This window comes from Gopherus flavomarginatus, chromosome 2, assembly GCF_025201925.1.
Source record: "Gopherus flavomarginatus isolate rGopFla2 chromosome 2, rGopFla2.mat.asm, whole genome shotgun sequence".
NCBI classification, from domain to species: domain Eukaryota; kingdom Metazoa; phylum Chordata; order Testudines; family Testudinidae; genus Gopherus; species Gopherus flavomarginatus.
The window spans coordinates 84,913,088-84,928,603 of NC_066618.1; the positions used below are offsets into that span (position 1 = coordinate 84,913,088).

General features: G+C 38.9%; 1 protein-coding gene across 9 annotated transcripts in view; it reads right to left on the minus strand.

Moving 5' to 3' along the window:
• ULK4 (unc-51 like kinase 4) overlaps positions 1 to 15,516 on the minus strand; it is a 440,534-nt gene that overhangs the window by 357,535 nt on the left and 67,483 nt on the right. The window lies entirely within an intron of this gene.

A 15,516-nucleotide genomic window follows, 5' to 3' on the forward strand; every position in this document is an offset into this window, starting at 1 on the left:
ATGGTATCACACACACCATGGTGTGCTAATACTTGAAAATATCAGCTTTTTCATGACTACTGTAAAATATATTATTACCGCTTATACTACCCTCTTCAGAGGATCAGTAAAACATTACTAGCTACAAATCTTGATACACACTGGCAAGAGTAACATTTAATATTTCATATAAATAATAGAGCTTCCTACTGCATGCTTAGGTCCATGATATTTTAAAATGTACAAAAAAAAGTACAAAGCTCAACAGCAATTTGAAAACAAGACTATAGAAACAAATGCATTATCACCACCTTTGGCATAACGAATATACTGTGCACTATTTCACTCTTCCATCAGTAAACACTTCCTCTTCCATTCCCCTTTAAAAACCAAAAGTACCTCTTGTCAGTTTGAGGAGAAAGTTCCTATGTTTAGTTTATGCTTTTTTGCTGGGGAACAACTGGTTGCAGACTTGTTAAGCAGTATTTTTATTTTTATTTTTTCTTTAAAGTTTGTATCTCCCAAGACAAGTGTCACACAGTCATTAATTCCAAGATCTTGGATGTCTACTTTGTTTTCAGTACCTGATGGGAAAAGTAAAAAAATCTATCCAATGAAGTCTGTTCATATCTGATCAATCAAATAAAAACTAAACAAATAATGTACTGGCAATATTCTTTTCATTGTTCAATTCTCATCTAATTTTATACTTCCATATGGATAAAGAGTACTCTAACCCATGGAGTTTGATGTGCCACCTTTTTAACATACAAGTAGTAAAGAGAAGGGTCACTCAGAAACAGAGACCAGATACAATTCCTAACTGAGATGGATCTAGGCCTCACTACAAAAGACAAACTAGAGAGACTTACAGTCAGAGCGCTTGTCTTTAACATGCCCTTCTCCAAGGCACAATGAACATGGAGTGTGGGGTCAATATTAGGGATCACATCCCACATGACAGTGTTTAAAACCTGGTTAGTGCATTTCAAACTAAATGCTACTTAACTACCTATTACTACTAATTAACTAAATACAAAGAGTACCACTATAACCAACTATATACACAGGATCATAAAAAAGTACCCTGACAGAAAAATATGAAGCAAGATACAAAAGACCAGACATACTAGTCAGACCAATGGTCCATCCAGCCCAGTATCCTGTTTTCTGATAGTGATCAATGCTAAGTGATTCGGAGAGAATGAACAGAACAGGCAATCATCAAATGATCTGGAACACAGAAGCTAGGGACACTCAGAACATGGAGTTGCATCCCTGATCATCCTGGCTAACAGCCAGTGATGAACTTATCCTCCATGAACTTATCTAGTTCTTTTTTGAATCCTGTGATAGTTTTGGCCTTCACAACATCCCCCGGAAATGAGTTCCACAGGTTAACTATGCATTGTGTGAAGAAATACTTTGTTTTGTTCGTTTTAAACCTGTTGCCTATTAATTTCATTGGGTGACTCCTAGTTCTTGTGTTATGTGAAGGAGTAAAAAATACTTCCTTATTCACCTTCTCCACACTAGTCAAAATTTTATAAACCTTTATCATATCCCCTCTTAGTCATCTCTTTTCCAAGTTGAACAGCCCCAGTATTTTTCTCTCTCCATATATGGAAGCTGTTCCATACCCCTAATCCCACTTGCTTCTGGTTATCACTATTGTCTTTTAGCTTACATTTTAATTTAAAAAACAATAATAATCGATTTTAAAACTTGTAATATACAATACAGAACAGTTTGAGAGAGAAAACCAATAGTTTGGTTCAGTGGTTCTGAACTGAATAACAACTGATATTGGCATCTTCTTCCTCATCAGATGTGTTATTTATGGGATAACATATATACTTTATTTCATATAGTATAGCTATATATCTTCCAATTTAAAAAACAATGATTTGTGCACCGTCTATGTAACAATAGGTTTCTATCATTTACTGTTATCCATCTCACTTCCCTCAAGCTGTCTGTCACACTCACTTGTTGTACCTTCCCTTAAAATTAGACTACAAACCATTCAGGAAAGGAACAGTGTCAGCCTATGTATTTCTATAGTGCCTAACCCAATGAGACCCTTATCCTGAATGTGGCTTTTATACAACTAGTACTAATCCAAACATACACAATATGGGACACTGAAGGAAAGAACAGTAGTGGATAGCACTGAAAAGTTAGCATTTACCAACCATTATCACAAATTTCCTAATCCAAGTATAGAGGAAAATTCGTGCCTCTGAAATACCACTCTGTGGTAAATGTTATCAAATACTGACTTTTTAATGGTGAACACTTAATAAATTAGCCCTATGATTTTGCTGAACACATTCAAGGAACCAAGTTCTCCGTAGCCATAGACAAAACATGCACACCTAAAATGATGTGGCTCATTGAGTCAGAGAGGTATCTTGGTTCCTCCCCAAATCCATGGCGAGGCCCTTCTCAGTAACCTGCAACTGGAACTATGGGAGAGATGTGGTGCAGAGCCTAGGGATCAGGAATTCTGGTCTACAAATTTGCCTTGACAAAAAATGGGCCCTAACTAATCTCTCCATTCTCCCACAAACACAAATATTACTTTTACTCCTGATAGGAATAATATAGGATAGATTACAGGTGTAAATTAACTCTGCTTTAGGGCCAAATATGCAAGTACAAAATTTGGGCCGTAGACTTTTTGTTCAAGGTTAAAGGGCAAGAACTTAAGCAATAAATAAATAAATAAATAAAAAGTCCAGTTGTATTTTATTACTTGGAAAAAAAACTGTGTAATAAAGTCAATTTATATTAATTATCGACAATATGTCATCTCTCCCCACTCTGGCTATTTTTTTTCTTTTCTATCAGCCTACTTTTTCCCTATTGAGCAATTAGTAAAGAACACTAAGTCCCACAGTATTTTGAAAAGGCATTTTAAATGTAACACATCAGTTAGACATTTTATACTAGCTGTCAAGTTGGATGAACATAATAGATATAGTTACAATAAAAAAGAGCTAAGATACAAGATTTATATCTGGATAGACAGCAATTAGCTATATGTATGACAAAATAATATGTCGATTCAATATGTTATTCCTTGGAAATTTTCACCCCAATTCAGGCATCTAGAAGTTTCTCTGCAGTTCAGAAGCCAGTATTGTAGTCTGTTCACAAACAAGAGCTATTTTATACCTTATGAAGTAGGTGGCAGAGATTTACAACATTACTCCATTTTTAATCCATTGGTACGAGGTGTCAGAAAGCATTAATGGGAATTAAAACACATTAGTAATGCTGCAGACCCTTACAGAGATAAAACTGACTATACTTCCAGCATAATAGAAATTGCTGTAGAGCTCAATGTCTTGTAAGTAGACACACATCATGTTATGTGTGCTGATAACAACAAAACAACTTCACTTTCCTTTGAACAGAGTACTCTCGCTTGGCTGCAAAAGTAGGTTATATACAGTATTAGCACTAAACAGAAAAATAACCATCTCTATTATAACTTTTTTAAAAGTACACAGGAAAAAGCACATATACTCTGTTACAAAGAAAGATAATGGTGTTTCTTAGAATATCCTAAAATACTGATTTGCATAAAAGTGGTGAAAAGGTGATGGTGCTATCATCGGTTGAACACTATAAAGATTTGGAAATATCTTCACAAAAAATATGGCAAGTTCATTAGACTTGTGTTATTTGTGTATCTGGAGGACATCGCTGTATTCTTAAAAATGATTTCAGGACAAATTATTATCTGTCTGAAAATTCAGTAAGGCCATTCATTAAGGCCAAGATAACATTTCTAGATACCTTAAATGACTGCTTCTTGGAGCAGCTAGTCCTGGAACTCACAAGAGGAGAGGCAATTCTTGATTTAGTCATACATGGAGCATAGGACCAGGGTCCAAGAGGTGAATATAGCTGGACCACTTTGTAACAGTGACCATAATTAAATTTAACACCCCTGTGACGGTGAAAACACCACAGCAGCTCAACACTGTAGCATTTAATTTCAGAAAGGGGGACTACACAAAAATGAGGAGGTTGGTTAAACAGAAATTTAAAAGGTACAGCAGTGAAAGTAAAATCCCTGCAAGCTGCATGGAAACTTTTTAAAGACACCATACTAGAAACTCAACTTAAATGTATACCTCACATTAAATAACATGATAAGAGAACCAAAAAAGAGCCACCGTGACTAAATAACACAGTAAAAGAAGCAGTGCAAGGCAAAAAGGCATCCTTTAGAAATGGAAGTTAAATCCTAGTGAGGAAAATAAACAGGAACATAAACTCTGGCAAATTAAGTGTAAAAACATAATTAGGAAGGTCGAAAAAGAATTTGAAGAACAGTTAGCCAAAGACTCAAAAAGTAATAGCAACTTTTTTTTCTAAGTTCATCAGAAGCAGGAAGCCAGTGCATGATCAAGATGCTAAAGGAGCACTCAAGGACGATAAGGCCATTGCAGAGAAACTAAATGAATTCTTTGCATCGATCTTCACAGCTGAGGATGTGACGGAGATTTCCAAACCTGAGACATTCTTTTCAGGTGACAAATCTGAGGAACTGTCCCAGACTGACGTGTCATTAGAGGAGGTTTTAGAACAAATTGATAAACTAAACAGTCATAAGTCACGAGGACCAGATGGTAGTCACCCAAGAGTTCTGAAGGAACTCAAATGTGAAAATTGCAGAACTACTCACTGTAGTCTGCAACCTATCTTTTAAATCAGCTTCTGTACCAAATGCCTGGAGAATAGCTAATGTGATGCTCATTTTTAAAAAGGGCTCCAGAGGTGATCACAGCAATTACAGGCCAGTAAGCTTGACTTCAATACCAGGCAAACTGGTTGAAACTATAGTAAAGAACAAAATTGTCAGACACATAGATGAACATAACTTGTTGGGGAAGATTCAACATGTTTATTTAGAAAGGGAAATCATGCCTCACCAATCAACTAGTATTCTCTGAGGATGTCAACAAGCATGTGGACAAGGGGGATCCAGTGGATATAGTGTACTTAGTTTTCAGAAAGCCTTTGACAAGGTCCCTCACCAAGGGCTATTATGCAAAGTAAGCTGTCGTGATAACAGGGAAGCTTCTCTTATAAACTGGTAACTGGTTAAAAGATAGGAAACAAAGGGTAGGAAAAAATGGTCAGTAGTCAGAATGGAGAGAGGTAAATAAAGGTGTCCTCCCAGGGGTCTGTATTTGGACCAGTCATATTCGACATATTCATAAATGATCTGGAAAAAGGGGGTAAACAGTGAGGTTGCAAAATTTGCAGGTGATGCAAAACTACTCAAAATAAATCCCGGGCAGACTGTGAAGGATCTCTCAAAACCAGGTGACTGGGCAACAAAATGGCAGATGAAATTCAATGTTGACAAATGCAAAGTAATGCACATTGGATAACATAATCCCAACTATACATCTAAAATGATGGGGTGTAAAGTAGATGTTACCACTCAAGAATGAGATCTTGGGAGTCATTGTGGATAGTTCTCTGAAAACATCCACTCAATGTGCAGCAGCAGTCAAAAAAGCAAACAGAATGCTGGGAAGCACTAAGAAAAGGATAGATAAGAAGACAGAAAATATCATATTGCCTCTATATAAATCCATGGTACGCCCACATCTTGAATACTACGTGCATATGTGGTCGCACATTTCAAAAAGATATAGTGGAATTAGAAAAGGTTCAGAAAAGGGCAACAGAAATTATTAGGGGTTTGGAATGGCTTCCACATGAGGAGATATTAGTAAGACTGGGACTTTTCAGGTTGGAAAAGAGATGACTAAGGGGGGGGTATAATAGAGGTCTACAAAATCATGACTGGTGTGGAGAAAATTAATAAGGAAAGGTTATTTACTCCTTCTCATAACACAAGAACTAGGGGTCATCAAATGAAATTAATAAGCAGCAGGTTTAAAACAAATAAAAGGAAATATTTCTTCACACAACGCACAGTCAACCTGTGGAACTCCTTGCCAAAGGATGTTGTGAAGGCCCAGACCATAACAGCGTTCAAAAAAGAACTAGTAAATTCATAGAGGATAGGTCCATCAATGGCTATTAGCTAGGATGGGCTGGAATGGTGTCCCTAGTCTCTGTTTTCCAGAAGCTGGGAATGAGCGACAAAGGATGGCTCACTTGATTTGATCATTACCTGTTCTGTTCATTTCCTCTGGGGTACCTGGCATTGGCCACTGTTGAAAGACAGGATACTGGGCTAGATGTATCCTTGGTCTGATCCAGTAAGGCCTTTCTTACAAAGTACCCAGACTGCTCATTCCATGCATTCACAAGCATCCTCAGCAGCTTTCTTAGCACAGATTCCTATCCAGAACATTTGTAAAGCGGCAACTGGATCATTGGTGCACACGAACTCCTTCCATTACATTATTATCCATTACTCTAAGGAAGATGCCAAATTTGGTTGAGCTGTATTGTTGTCTATATGTACAAAAACTCCGATCCTCTCTCATATATTACTGCTTGGGAGTCACCAAGAGTGCAGTCCACATGTACACTCTCACAAAGAAGAAAAAAAATGATTACTAACCTTTTGTAACTGTTCTTCGATATGTGTTGTACATGTCCATTTCATGAATGGCCCTCCTGCCCCTCTATATTGGTGTTTTTGGAAAGAAAGAACTGAGGGGGTGTGGGGTCAGCTGGGTGCTTTATATCAGCAATAGTGCCGCTTGGCAGGAGAAGGTGCTAAAGCTGCCCTGATGGGTATCCCTGAGGGAAAAATTTCCCACAGCTGTACATGTGGCACGTGCATATCCAGAGTGGAATGGACATATACAACAGTTACAAAAGGTGAACAACACTTTTCTTCTTGTGGGAGAAAACTGCTATTTGCAAAATAAAATTTAAAAACTTATTTAATTTATATTTAATTAAATTATACTGGTGAGTGTGTGGAAGTAGATGGAAACCGAACAGTCCAAGGCAAAAAAAAAATTGTAAGATAATGTTTTTTGTAATCCATAGGATTGTAAATGATAAGGTTGGAAAAGGCCTCCTACGTCATCTTGTTGTTTTCAGCTTGTGAACAGGAGCAGCAGAAAGTAAATAAAAAATACATAAATTAATAATTTCCCCTTGGAAACTCTCTCATTTTATACTTCATTCTTTTTGAGTATAGCATCACACATTTTACCCCTGCTTCCTTTGAAAATAATTCAGGAAAACAGAAGTAAGGCTTTATTACGAATGCACATCAGGGCAGAAAGAATGAGCTGAATTTGTAGATGTAATGAAATGCCATTCATTAGCATTTTTATCTCTTATATAAACTGAATTCTTTGTGTGCAAATTATTGTATTTTCATGCTAGTACAGCATTGACAAAGTAAGGGTAAATGTCTTATGAAGTAAAGTAGTATATGCGTAAATTAATACCATTTCATAGGGATGAATTTTGAATATAGCTATTTTGTATATTGCAGTTTTTTAAAATATACATTAAGGTTTCTCTTTACATTTGCTTCTGTAAAGAACACATAGCATTTTTTAATAGATCAAAAACAGAGATCCACCAGAAGGAAAGAATTGTATGCATTAAAAGGATCTGCATTTCTCCAGGAGATCTTTTAAAATTTACCATTTGGAACAACTTTGCTGCTGTTTATTTAAAAAAAACAAAATCCTGTTACATCTGGACTGCTCCCACTACTCTGCAGTTTCCAGAGGCGGTTCAAAGCTGTGGCATAGTGTGTACTGGCCATGCCGCCTTCTGCTTGCTGCCAAATCTACTGCCTCTGTGGCAGCAATCAAGTGGTGGTTGATTTGCTCCCACCCTTCTCTTTTGCCTTTATTATTCTGAAGTTATTTTTAGGCAGTAGTGAGCTTTTATTTGTTCCAAGCCACCTTCCTTGTTCAGGGTTTATGCCACATCATGGCCACAGCCACCTGGAGCCTTTGCTGTAGCACTCTCCTGGTGAGCTCCTCTTCCCCCTTTCAGGCATGGCAGAGCAGTCTCACAAGCACTGGGCAAAGTCCGAAACGTGCTCTATATATCAGGGAGCTTTCCAAGGCTCAGCAGAAAGTGAATTATGGCTAGCTGTCTCCCAGCCAGATGACCCTAGTGCTGTTAAGGCATGGGCTCTGAGAAAGATAAATATATTGGGGCTCTTACCACCCCCGCAAGTTGCCATGACTCATCACACAAAAATCTGAACTGAGAGAGAGGAGCCTGTTCGGCGGAGTTGAAACAGTTTTCAATATTGTTGCCAGCCCAGGGAGTCAAGCCATAGGTAGGTTTTTATCCAGGACATCTTGGTGTACTTGTTACACTTTCAGACTTCTGGTCTTGCACTTAGTTAGTTGGGAGTCCACCTGATGGTTATTTTGGAATTTCATCCTCCCATTCATGGGAAGTTGGTGTTTTCAAACTCCATGGCAGTGACATTCTTGAAAGGAGTTACTTGTCTCCATCTGCCAGTTAAAGAGCTGGTTCTTTTGTGAGACTGTGATACTGTCTTAGTATCTCATGTTGGACCTCTCTTTGAACCTCTGGCAACTTCTTCTTTCTCCTTTTGGTGCCTGAAAACTGTCTTCCTTTTGGCAATAACAGCTGCAAGGAAAGTGGGTGAGTTGCATGCTTTGATGGTGAAGCCCTCTTACATGCAATTTTTTAAAGACAAAATAACCCTATGGCTGCACCCTAAGTTTTAATTGAGTGGTTTCCCAGTTTTACTTGAACCAAGCTGTATATTTACTAGTGTTCTTCCCTAAGCCCCATTCAACCCCGAAGAACAACGCGTTCACTTGTTAGATGTCAGGCAACGTTTAGCTTTTCATCTGGATAGAACCAAACCTTTCTACTCTTCATTTCATTTGTTTGTTTCATATGCAGACTGAATGAAGGATAAAGTGGTCTCTTGCAGATGACCTCCAGGTGGATATTTTCCTATATCACCATAGGATACGAAGTAGCCCAGGGTATGCCTCGTCTAAGGGTGTGAGCTCATTGCACAAGACCCCAGGTGACTGTCAAGTATCAGAGGGGTAGCCATGTTAGTCTGGATATGTAAAAAAGTGACAAAGTATCCTGTGTCACCTTATAGACTAACAGACGTATTGGAGTATAAGTTTTTGTGGGTGAATACCCACTTTGTCACCCACAAAAGCTTATGCTCCAATACGTCTGTTAGTCTATAAGGTGCCACAGGATACTTTGTATTTACAGAATTTCTAAGTGACATTCCTGTACTGGACATTTGCCACTTGGTCTTCTATGCATACTTTTACAAACCACTATACCATTATTGCTGCATCCAGGTCAGATACAAAGTTTGCAAAGGCAGTCCAGCAGTCCTCTTTTTAAGGATCTCCTACGAGTGCTGCTTGTGAGTCACGTAAGTAGAATACATAACTGCATCTACTTGAAGAAAAATGGTTTCCTACCTGTAGCTGATGTTCTTTGAGATGTAATGCAGAGGTGTTCCAATAGTCTGTCCTTCTGCCTTGCAGTTTGAACTTCTGATGTATACTGCAAAGGAACTAAAGGGGTCAGGGCAGTGCCAGGGGAGGGCTAAAGTCACACGTGTGAGCGCCGCCCCCTATGGGTACTGCTAGGCAAAGCTCTCTGGCTCCAGTGCACTGGGTGCACATACACCTAAGTAGAATAGACATCTGCATCACATTTTGAAGAACAGGTACAGACAGGGACTTCCCTTCAAGCCTCTGGCAACTTTTTCTCCCTTCTGTGCCTTGATTCCTTCTTCAACGGTATCTCACCTGAAGGCCTCCTTCTCTGCAGATGGGGGCCTTTTGAGCAACCTTTGTGGGTGGGATTCCTTTTCTATCTAATTCTTATTTTACTTCTTCTTTATCCCTCCCAGCTTCTGTGTCACTGTTTGCTACTTCCCAGACATAACAAAATTGTTGGAAATGCTGCACATTAGAATGGAAAATTTCTTACCCAATAATTTCCTTTCTGCTAGTAGCATCTCCCATAATTCTGCCTACCTGGATGTGGCAATGGTCAGCTCGTTAGCCAAAGGTCAGCGTTTTTTTTTTAATTTGGAGGTTACTATGCAGACAGTTGCCTGCTTTCCGTAGTTAACGAGGTGACATTGATGTTGCTGGTAATATCATTCTATGAATTTTACACATCTTTGGAATGACTCATCTGTCCATAAACAGGCTAAGGAGGCATTGGCAGCCTAGATTGTGCCAAAACTTGGAAATGCCTCCAGATACTGCAGCCCAGTCATTACAGAATTGTAGGAGATGTTACTAGCAGAAAGGAAATTGTCACGTAAGAAATCTTCCATTCTTAGTGAAGAAGAGGAGGAGGGGTGGACCAGTGGGTGATCAAGGCAATGAACAGCATTTAAATTCGAAGTGTGATAAAAGGATTCGAGCTGAACACCAAGAAAAGTAAAGATCATTCATGTCAAGGAATAAAAGCCATTTGTTTTCAAGCAGCTTGAGTCTATTAAGTCTTATTAAGCATGCCACCATTTCCAAGGCATCAGTATCACAAAATGCACAGAAATCTGGTACTTCATCTCTGCAGCACTAGCTTTTTTTTTTTTTTTTTTTAGCCACAAGGGAGGCCCAAAGAAGCTTTTCGGTAAAAAAACTAGTGCTGCAGAGATGAATGCCCACTGGACCATCCTCCTCCTCTTCATTTTCTAGCTTTCTGCTCATCTTTCCTTTCCCCAGTCAGTTTCTCAGAACATGCAAAAACTAGTTATACAGCATACTTTATCCATTGGATTTCACTGTTAATTCAAGACCAGTTCTGAACCATGACAAATCATTAGACTTTTTTGTAAAGCTGCAGCACTGTTGGAGAAAGAGTTTAAAATATGGTTTGTTTCTAACTGTGCTACAAGACAGGAATCTGTTTTTAATTCTATCAGGACATTACTGTATTGTAACCAGTTTCCAGGTATGGTACAAATTACACTGCAAATGGGACATTAGGTGCTGATCATACATTTGATGAGCAGTTGTACTTAAGTAGGCCTTTTAAAAAATCTTGTTCCTTGCTTTTAATGTGTTTTGCTTCAAATACCAATTTATCTTGTAGATCTGGTCAAACTCTCTTACTAACAAAATGCAAGACAAATTTTGGCCTTTTGTGTCTGTGAATTGTGATCAAAACAATCCTGTATTCAGAAATATTCAATTTATTATTTATTATTTATTTGTATTGCTGTAGTGTCTAGCAGTTTATGTAAGCAGATCTCAGCCTGTGGATTCTTAAAAACTTTTCACTGCCTAGTATTTGCTATTTAGTATATGTAGCGTGTGATTGATCAGCTAAGCCATATAGTATTGTTTCTGGTAGGATGGCTTTACTATTTTTAAGTAGGAGAATAAACACTAGTGAATAAGGGTGAAATCCAAAGGCCATTGAAGTCAACAGTAAGGCTTCAGTTGATTTCAATGTACTTTCTACCTGGCATAAGAACATAAGAATGGCCATACTGGGTCAAATCAAAGGTCCATCTAGCCCAGTATCTTGTGTTCCAACAGTGGCCAATGCCAGGTGCCCCAGAAGGAACAGAACAGGTAATCATCAGGTGATCCATTCCCTGTCGTCCATTCCCAGCGTCTGGCAAGCAGAGGCTAGGGACACCAATAGCCATTGATGGACTTATCCTCCATGAATTTATCTAGTTCTTTTTTGAATCCTGTTATAGTTTTGGCCTTCACAACATCGCCTGGCAAGGAGTTCCACAGGTTGACTGTGCATTTTGTGAAGAAATATTTCCTTTTATTTGTTTTAAACCTGCTGCCTATTAATTTCATTTGATGACCCCTAGTTCTTGTGTTATGAGAAGGAGTAAATAACACTTCCTTATCTAGTACTTCTGCAATTTCACATTTGAGTTCCTTTAGAACTCTTGGGTGAATACCATCTGGTCATGGTAACTTATTGCTGTCTAATTTATCAGTCTGATCCAAAACCTCCTCTAATGATACCTTAACCTGGGACAGTTCCTCAGATCTGTCACCTAAAAAGAATGGATCAGGTTTGGGAATGTCCCTCACATCCTCAGCCGTGAAGACCGATGCAAAGAATTCATTTTGTTTCTCCACAATGGCCTTACCGTCCTTGAGTGCTCCTTTAGCACTTCAATCAACCAATGGCCCCACTGGTTGTTTAGCAGGTTTCCTGCTTCTGATGTACTTAAAAAAATATATATTACTTTTTGAGTCTTTGGCTAACTGTTCCTCAAATTCTTTTTTGACCTTCCTAATTGTATTTTAACACTTCATTTGCCAGTGTTATGCTCCTTTCTATTTTACTCAATAGCATTTAACTTCTGCTGTTTAAAGTATGCCTTTTTGCCTCTCACTGCTTCTTTTACTTTGTTGTTTAGCCACGATGGCTCTTTTTTGTTCTTTTACCATGTTTTTTAATTTGAGGTATACCTTTAAGTTGAGCCTCTATTATGGTGTCTTTAAAAAGTTTCCACGGAGCTTGCAGAGATTTCACTTTTGGCAACATACCCTTTACTTGGTGATGAAACACCTGTCCATTCCTAACAACAATGGATACACAAAGTTATCCAAGATGAGATTCTCCATGAGGAGATCATGTAGATCATCCTGTCCACTATAGCCACAAAAAGTGTTAGACTGCTAAAATGGTTTAGTCCTCTATATAGGATGTTAGAGCTTGTCTAAGACTAACACCAAGGCGTGTAGTCGTTGTTCATTCCTATTTGCATGAAGCTTTAGGTAAAACACAGGTAACTAAACACGTTGACTGCTATGAAAATCTGAAACTACTTTAAGGTAGGAAACTCAGATAAGGGCATAAGTACACCTGAGCTTTAAAGAAGACAGTATGGTGGCTCCAATGTCAAGTCAGACCCATTTCTGGCAGAAGTGATTTCAGTTAGAAAAGCCACCTTCCAAGAGAGGTATAGTAAGGAGCATGTTGCTAAAGGCTAAGATGGTGGTCCCATAAGTTTAGACAAGGCCAGGTTCAAGTCCCAAGTCTCACAGGTGCAATCACTCTGTAGATCTATCTGCACCTCCCACTGCTTCTGTTGATTCCCTAGGTGCTGCTGGAGGACCACCAGGACCTGCTTAACCGCCCCCTGGAACTAAAGTGGAAATTCTGGTGACCAGCCTTGTCCCTCCATATACCAACTTGAAGGGCAGACCATCCTTCGATAAATAGGTCTTCCATATATTTAGGTTCCATCATCTAATTGTCCAAACTTAAAGTCCCAAAGTGCATTTAAAACACACACAATCCTTCCTCCTTCACTGGGGCTATTCCTCGGCCTTTCTTCAGGGCTTAGCTGGCAGCCTCTCCCATCCACTGGGTTCAATACCCTTGCAATAGACTTGTTCACCTTCCTTCCCTAGGGTTGGTACGGGAATCCAATCACACCTTTTACTCTGGATTCTGGCACAGGCCCTGTACTGAACAGCTAGGTTTGCTCCTTTACTTGTGCTGTGGTTTTCCCTGAGCCACTTTCTACCCAGCCTTTTCAGTTCCTCTTGGGGTCTCTCTTCCCTGATTAGTCATTTCTCTCCCAGGTCTCCTTGCCTAGAGTGATTTCTTCACTGCTCTGAGCTTGGCTTAGCCCCAGGGTCCCCAGCTCACAGCATAAGCCTCCTTGTTATACAGGTCACTTCTGTCTACTTTCCTAAATCTGGATTTAGGTGCTTAACTAAGCATATAAGTTTGAAAATTTGGTTTCAATTTATTAGAATACAGTGGTTTTCAACATTTTTTCATTTGCAGAACCCTAAAAAAATCCCAAAAGGAAGTGCAGAGCCTTTAGAAATCTGAAACAGTCTGTGGACCTACAGGGGACAATGAGCCACAGGTTGAAAACCACTGGAATACATTATCTATCAAGAAGAGCGAGTCTAGGGTTTGCGGCCTAGACTGCCATGTGGATGAGCTAATACCAGTCTTGATTCCATGATCCTCAGGTTGACATACAGAGAGGGTACAGCTCTATATACTGCCACTGGGAACAAATGAAGAGCAGTGAGTAACAGGACAGCAACCCCTTTGGTCAACTAAGAACTGGCAATTGAGGACAAAAGTATGGGAGATTACATGAAATCAGCCCAGTAGAGGGAGGATGGAGATTTAAACCAGACAGAAAAATTGAAACACATCCGTACAGTTCTAAAAGGGATGCTGAGAAGCCATGGGGAAAATATACGTAGAAAAGAAGAAAGGGAATTTGCAACTATATAATTCAGAACCAAATTCCAATCAGATCTTAAGATGAGAACCCACTAAATGACCTAGGCTGTGACTACCAGAGAGATTGCCTCTCTCCATACTGCCACAGCTGAGATCAGCAATGATGCTCAAGCTGCATCACCCTTGCTATACTGGACAGGGGGCTGTACAGTGAGTGCTCTCTGAGTGATCCAAGATTTTGGAATATGCTCTTCATTGGGATCTGAAATACCCCAAACTTAGCAAATCTGAGGGCATGTTGTAAAAGTCATTTATTTGATAGGAAATACCCTCAGCTTTCCCCATAAAACCCCAACAGCAATGGTACAATGGAAAGGAGCTTTTCTGTTGCTTTTATTTACTGGCTGGCTGAGTTCATTCATTAATGTTTATGGTTGTTTAATCCTGCTGCCAGGCTGAGTTTGTTATTTAACAGGAGTTTTTAAAAGCTGCAAAGTGGTCATTATATTGTGAAAATAATTGTCAGGGGCCTAGAATTTTCTGTATGGGTTTTTATTTAACTTTGTTTTGTTTTGGCAATTGTTTAAATCTAACAAAAGAAATAAAACAAGTATATATTCAGTGTGAGTTGTTTTGTTTTTTAAAAACAAGTCTAGCAACTCTAAGAAAACTTCTGAAATATTCTCAATTGGGATTAATGTAAAAACACAAATTATTGAAGTACAAGTTATTCTATGCATACATCCTATAGAGCACAAATATATACTCTATTAATTATTCAAAGAAGGGCATGGGGCAAATTGAAATCAGTTCAGCAAAAGCCCTTCTACCACCATAGTTAGGAAAATTGGTCACATGGCAGCACAGTGTCTAAGTAATAATGACAGATCTTTAGTGGACTTCATGTAGTTTTTAAACAAACCTCGTGACGGTCAGCTGACCAGAAAATTCTTAACAATCTTTGATATTTGGACTCAATGGTGAGCTGAACTCCAGCACCCTTGAACTGCCCCAAAATCAACACAGCCACTATGCTTTGTTCCTCACTGTCCGTTATGCATGTAATCCTCTATAAAAACTAATTCATGAGACCACTTTGTCTGTCCTCTGAAATTTCTCTTGAAGAACAACCTATGCTGTGACACCATATGAAACTGGGCGGCTGACAATGGATAGATTGCTGGGCTGTAGGGTTAAAAAGTTAATATAAATTAATGTACATAACTGGTTTGTATCCCTCTTCCCTACTATTGATACGTCCTTAATTTAAAGAAAAAGAAAAAAAAATAATGCAATGGACCTAACAAAAAAAAAAAAATGCATATCACTCCCAACGCTCTCTGTTCCCATCCCCTGACTGCCCCGCCCCAAACCTCTGCCCCC